Source organism: Adiantum capillus-veneris, chromosome 22 (assembly GCF_014529385.1).
Source record: "Adiantum capillus-veneris isolate H3 chromosome 22, ASM1452938v2, whole genome shotgun sequence".
Lineage (NCBI taxonomy): Eukaryota > Viridiplantae > Streptophyta > Polypodiopsida > Polypodiales > Pteridaceae > Adiantum > Adiantum capillus-veneris.
Genome location: NC_140952.1, coordinates 58,358,607 through 58,365,281, shown reverse-complemented (window position 1 = coordinate 58,365,281; position 6,675 = coordinate 58,358,607).

Here is a 6,675-nt window from a genome sequence, read left to right as displayed (position 1 = left end):
TGTTTCATCAACTTCACAATGCAAAATGTGTGTAGAAAGGCCTCCTTTTATATGGCCAAAAGAGTTGCCCTCTCTCCTAAGAAGCAACTGTGTAGCCGTCCTTGTGTAGACAAGTCCAAGTGGACTCTCCAATGCGTTCATGTATGGCTGCCCTTGAGAAGACAAATCCACCGAGAAATCCGCCATCGACCACCGAATTCGGCCACCACGCATTGACCATTGATGTTTGCCCACCGACTAACCAACCGGTCGTTTTCCGACCACTTTTCGGCTATCGAATGATCATAATATTCCGACGAAAAGGGAATATTTCAGGGGCGTGAATTTTTAGTTTTTTGACGAGTAATTTTTCTTATGCACGATGGTTTCTCTTCATAATGGGTGCCTTATAAAGGTGTGTTTTAACTACTAAAACTTACAAGAGGTAAATGAAGCTTCATACTTAACAATCGCTTACTTTATTTTAGGGTTTTAAGGCCCCTCGAACACTGCTTTGTAAGTTGGTTGGGTTATGATTTTTAGTCCTAAACCCTTTGGGTCTTTTAGGCCTCTAGGCCATCTTTAAGCTTATGTTTCTTCTTCCTCTTCTTGTAGGGTTTAGGCCCTTGGTTGAGATCTTCAAAATTAATCAAGTTAGTTTAAAACTTGAGGGTCATTCCAACAATCCATCAATGTTTCTCATGCGACCCAAATGATTATAGATGCAAGTATATGACATAAAAGAGGAGAAAATCTATGTACGGCATAGAGCATTCTGGTTCTGACAAAGAGATTGGCATGGACCACCTTTATGGGGAAAGAGAATCCGTGATTGGCCAGATGAACGCAGTGATCAAATGTGCCTATGACCTTGACGCAAAAACCCTAACCCTAAAACTTGTCACTCATTTTGTTCCACTCGTCATTGCTGGTCACTCGCGAAGTATCAAACCTTAACTTAGAGGCAAGTTGCAACATGGAGTTTGTGAGAAGTTACGATTACCATGTGCTTCCCTTTTGCTATGGCTCTATTTGTGCAAAATGGTAATTTGAAAACAAGAATAAAAAATTGTATGTCGCATGTTTTCAATGAATAATCAATGAATGCAATATCTTCCCAAACTCAATATTGTGAACGGTCTTTGCTTGCATTTTCAAATAGATTGCATTATGTGTAGGTGTGATTAGTTTGTGTGCGCATAAATGACCCCAATTTGGCGTGTCATTTTAGACCCGGCTCTTGCATGTCGTCTTTGGAGTTCCTGATATTCTTCATGAAATGAATTGCATGTTACTAAGGTGTGCCATCTTTTTTTCTTGTGATGTGTTTGTGATGAGTGATACTCCCCCAAGGACTTCTAACAATGCAAAATCACGGTTTTAGGAAAGTCAAACATTATGATTCTATTGCCTAGTAGCCTAAGAAAGTCTACATTTGGTGCAACAATTGATCATGGGTGTGGCTCCATAAGTAAACTTTGGCCAGTTTTTTTATAAAGGGCTTTATCTCAACTTATGAGCATGAAGAAAAAGGCTTGATTGTAGTGCTCTTTTTAGATGGTGATACTTGTTATTTAAGACTAGGGTAGAGTGTATCTTCTTATCATATTAGTGTAAAGTTGGCATTGAAGAGTTGTAATTGATAGCTAGCTATGCTTTTTAACTAAAGTGGACACTGTCGAGATGTCAAGCTTAACATGTATGACTCTTGGATCACTATCATCGACAGTCATCATCACTGGCACCCCTTGGTGGATATGCATACCTTCATCAGTGATACTACAGCTGTACTACATCTAGTTGTTCTATCTATCGGAGTGATGACACACTTATCCATTCACCTCACTAGTGGTTTACCATTGAACAAGTTTTCCTTTATGTTGTTATTTTTTCCTTATGTTGAGTAGACCTATTATCTTGAGTTAGTAGTGAAGAATAAGAATATGTTTTGCCTTCATCTGTGTGTGCGTGTGTGCGTGTGTGTGTGTACGCGCGCTTGCAAGAGCTCAAGCTCTCTCTTTCTCTTTCTCTCTTAACATGGTATCAGAGCATGGTTGTATTTGAGGAGCATGAAGCAGTAAGCAGAGCAGCAAAGAAAGCGGTTTTGAGATTTTCGGGAGCCATTGTCAAATGGTCTCTGATTGAGGTGCTTCTTTTTGAAAATTGTGTGTCTCAGGGTTCAATGTATTCCTTTAGTCTTTTGGACTAAAATGTGCAGTCAGACTTTCATTTTGAACGCATTGTGATCCCAGTTTTGGAGTTAAAGTGCATTCGTATGTAGAACGCTAATGTTCGAGATTCTGTATATCTACATTATAGTGTTGGAGAAAGCTTCAATTTGACTGCATTGTTAACATATACTACTTGGTATTGTGAAACATGTGTATATACGCATATTGTGGTTACAGGTAGTAACTTAGCAGGCTGCTTAGAGAATTTGTAAAGGATTGAAAACATGTCATCCAACAATGACGGACTTAACCAGATTATCAATGAGAAGCTGGGCAAGAACAACTTCCATGCCTGGAAGTTTAGAATGACCAATTTCTTTATCGGTAAAGGTTATTGGGAGTATATTGATGGAGAGCACGAGACAACACCAACATTACAAGAGGAAGGTGCAACATTACAAGAGGAAGGTGCAAGTGTTGGACATATAGAAATGCTTAAAGATTGGAACCAGAGAGCTCGGAAGGTCATGCACTTGCATTCTGTGAGTATGTAGGGCACTATGATTGGGCATATACAATATGCTCACACCCCTAAGGAGGCTTGGGACACCTTACTGTTGTTAGGTGTGACCAACACAAAGGCAAAGAAGCTATATTTGAAGTCTGAGCTGAATACAGTGTAGAAGACAAACATGTTTATCAATGACTATTCATTGAAGATAAAGAACATATGTGAGTTGCTTACATCAATTGATATTATAGTCGATGATGATGATAAAGTGAGTATGTGTGCGAGGTTTGGGTTCGTAATACAAACAATTTAAGAGTGATATCCTTCTTTGAGAGAACATTCCCTCATTTACGGATTTGGTGTCATTAGTAATTATGGAAGAGACGGAACGTTTGAGGAAGACTCCTCTACATAGGGTAGAAACAATTTTGAACATGTCTTTTTCAATAACAGAGAAAGAGGAAGGGGACGTTGTACAAGTCATGGAGGAGGTCGAGTAAGAGGCAACCACCAAGGACAATAGCATAATAACACTTAGAGACATTATACAATTGGTCAAGGAACTTTCAAGGCAGGGGGAGTCTAAGAGGTCGTGGAAATGTGCAGCGTAACAATACAAGTCAACAGAGTTGTGGAAGACATGGTCACTTTGAACATGACTATTCAAATAGGAGGAGTGCAATCACTACCAAGAATGTAGATGAGCCTCATAGGCTATTTATGGTGCCAAATGTGGCAAATCTAGTGATAATGTTTGGTATGTGAATTTTGGTGCATCAAATCACATGACTAATCATGGTGAGTGGTTTAAGGAAATGCAAACTTTGCAAAGTCTTGGTTATGTAGAGATTGGGGATGATATTGCACATCCCATTATGCGTACAGAAAATGCATTGTTATTTATGAGAAGAGATGGTAAAGAACCTGACTGATGTACTGTATGTATCCAATATCACAAAGAATTTAGTTTCTATTGGGCCGATGGTTGGGTAGGGCTTGCAGGTCAGGTTTAACTATGATGGTCTCTTTGTCAAAGACCATAAGAAGAGTGGAAGGTTGGTTGCGTAAGCGAAAAAATTGGCCAGAATGTTTACTTTGGATGTAAATATGCCCGAAGTGAATGCTGCCATGTTTACACAAGGTGTAGGAGTTGTTGCAGAATATTGAGATTTGGCACTCAATGCATACAAATATATGGGGTCCAACAAAGAATGCATCTATGGGTGGATGTAGATATTAGTTGTTAGAGCATTGATGAATGAGAAAAACATGCCTCATTGTTATTGGGCTAAGGCTGTTGCTACATGTTTTTACATTATGAACAGGACCCCTATTGGTGCAGTACATGATATGACACCAAACAAGAACTTTTATGGTGAAAAATTGGATGTATTAGATTTTAAAGTGTTCATATGTATTTCTTCTGTGCATATGCTGGATGAACTAAGATGTAAGTTTGACTCGAAAGCTGAAAAAATGTGCGTTCATTGGCAATTTCCTTAAGCAAAAAAGGATACAAGTGTTACAATCGTGTCAGACGTAGAGTGAGGGTGAGCAAAGATTTTGTTTCTGATGAAAAGGCAAGTTGGTATGCTGATGTAAAAGATGAGTTAGGGGCTAATGTAAGAGAGAATGTGGCTGTAGAAAATATAAGTGCACAATCAGAGGTGTTGAGTGAGCTACAAGGGTCACCTCGTGTAGGTCATGGTGAGAAGGCATGGAGTGGCAGGTTGCATGAAAGAGTGAGTCATGCTAACTCTTTGGATGTATCAAGAAAAGGGAAGGAAAAGATTGATGATGTTCTTAAGCTACCAAATTTGACTGATGGTCATGATGCTGGCGATAGAAATGGTTCTGAGCAGAGTTTAGATGATGAGTCCCTCTATGAAGACTCCGTGTGCAAGAAGGATGCATGCAGGGAACAAGGCACTTGGAAGTGATCTTAGACTACACAAATATGAAAGAGTAAGAAATCTTATGCATAGATTGAATTATGACAATTATGTGGCTCCTCATTGTGCATATACGACAAAGATTACAGAGGAGGTAGAATCCACTTGTTTTGAGGATGTTGTTAAAGATGAAAAATGGATGCAAGCTATGGATGAAGAGATTTCTACCCTTAATGCAAATGAACATGGGAGTTGGTGCCATTATCAAGAGAAAGAAGGCAATTGAATGTAAGTGGGATTACAAAATAAAGCATAATGTTGATGGTAGTGTGAGCAGGTACAACGCATGACTTGTAGCCAAAGATTATGCAAAAATTTATGGGATTGATTATGAGGATAGATTCATCCTCGTAACCAAGATGCTACCGTTCATGTGTTTATTGCAATGGCTGTAGCTTAAGGATGGATATTGAAACAAATGGATGTAAAGAATTCGTTTTTGAATAGAGACTGGAAGTTGTGTATATGGAGGAGCCACAAGGTTATGCAAATATGAGTCTACGTGACATTGTATGTAGATTAACGAAACCATAGTAATGGGTTGAAGCAAGCACCTAGAGCCTAGTATGAGGGGATTGTGGAATTCCTCATTTCATTGGGCTTTGAGATGCCTGTTCATTGTATGTGTGGAAGAATGAGGTAAGAATTGTGGCGATATGCATCTATGTGAATGACTTGATTGTTGGAGGTGATAATGTGGTTGAAGTAGAAGGTGTATAGGCTTTACTTATGTGGATGATTTGATTCTTGGAGGTGATAATGTGGCTGAAGTAGAGGGTGTATAGACTCTATTTATGTAGGAGTTTGAGATGAAAGACTTTGGAGACTTGCGATATTTTTTGGACAATGAAATTGTTAGCACAAAAAAGGGTATATGGTTGTCACAAAGACAATATGCTTTGGACATGTTGAAAAAGTATGGCATGGCTGATTGTAAGCCAATTGCAATGCCCTTATATCAAAATTTGAAGTTGGGGAATGGCATAGGTCAAGTACTTGAGAATGCTACCATTTACAGAAAGATTGTGAGTAGCTTGATCTACTTGACTAACTCACGTCCAGACTTGAGCTACACACAAGGATTGGTGAGTCAATTTATGTAGTCTCTTAAGAAACCACACTTGGATGCAATGAGGCGCATGTTGCACTATGTGAGAGTTAATTTGGATTATGCACTCTTTTATAGGGCTGATGTGAAGTTACATCTCTATGGATACATAGATGCGCATTGGGTTGGTAGCACATACAATCGCAAGTCTACCAACATATTTATGTTTTCACTTAGGAGTGCTGCTATCATATGGAGCAGCAATAAGTAACCTACGATTGCTCTTTTGAGTATAGAGGTAGAGCACGTGGGTGTTGCAGTGGCGGCATGTGAGATAGCATGGTTGGGATTGCTGCTTCATGGCTTTGGAGTACATGTACAAAGGTCATTTTTCATCTATTGTGAAAACCTCAACAACATACATTTGGCACAAAACCTAGTGTTTCTTGCTAGAACAAAGCACATTGAGGTGCATTACCACTTCATCAAAGAGAGGGTCTTAGCATGCGACATCAACCTTGAGTATGTGGCAATGTATGAGCAGGCTACATATATCTTTAGAAAGGCCCTTGGAGCAGAGAAGTTATGACGATTTAAAGCAATGCTTGGCATACGAGAGATGGAATTGAGCTTGAGGGGGAGGTCTTGGATCTCAATTCCTTAACAACATTAGATTGTTTATATGCGATAAATTCTTCCTCTATTATCGTATTGAAACAATAGTTTGCTCACCCAATCTAATGACATAAAGTTTGAACTTTAGTCATCTCGACTATGTAGAGTATATGCTCTAGGGTAGAAAGACTTATCTTTCTCTGGTTTTTAGCAACTAATAACCTTAGGTACCAGCATGCAAATTCTATGCACCAGGGTGCCCCGTAGCTCTAGCAGCTAGCTGGCTGGACGCACCAAAAATGACTACCCCCAAGCTTCGTAGTACAAAACCCCACATGACCTCCTATCTATGCCAAAAATGCTTAACTTTTCACTAAGCAACGTCAGAAACATGGTTTT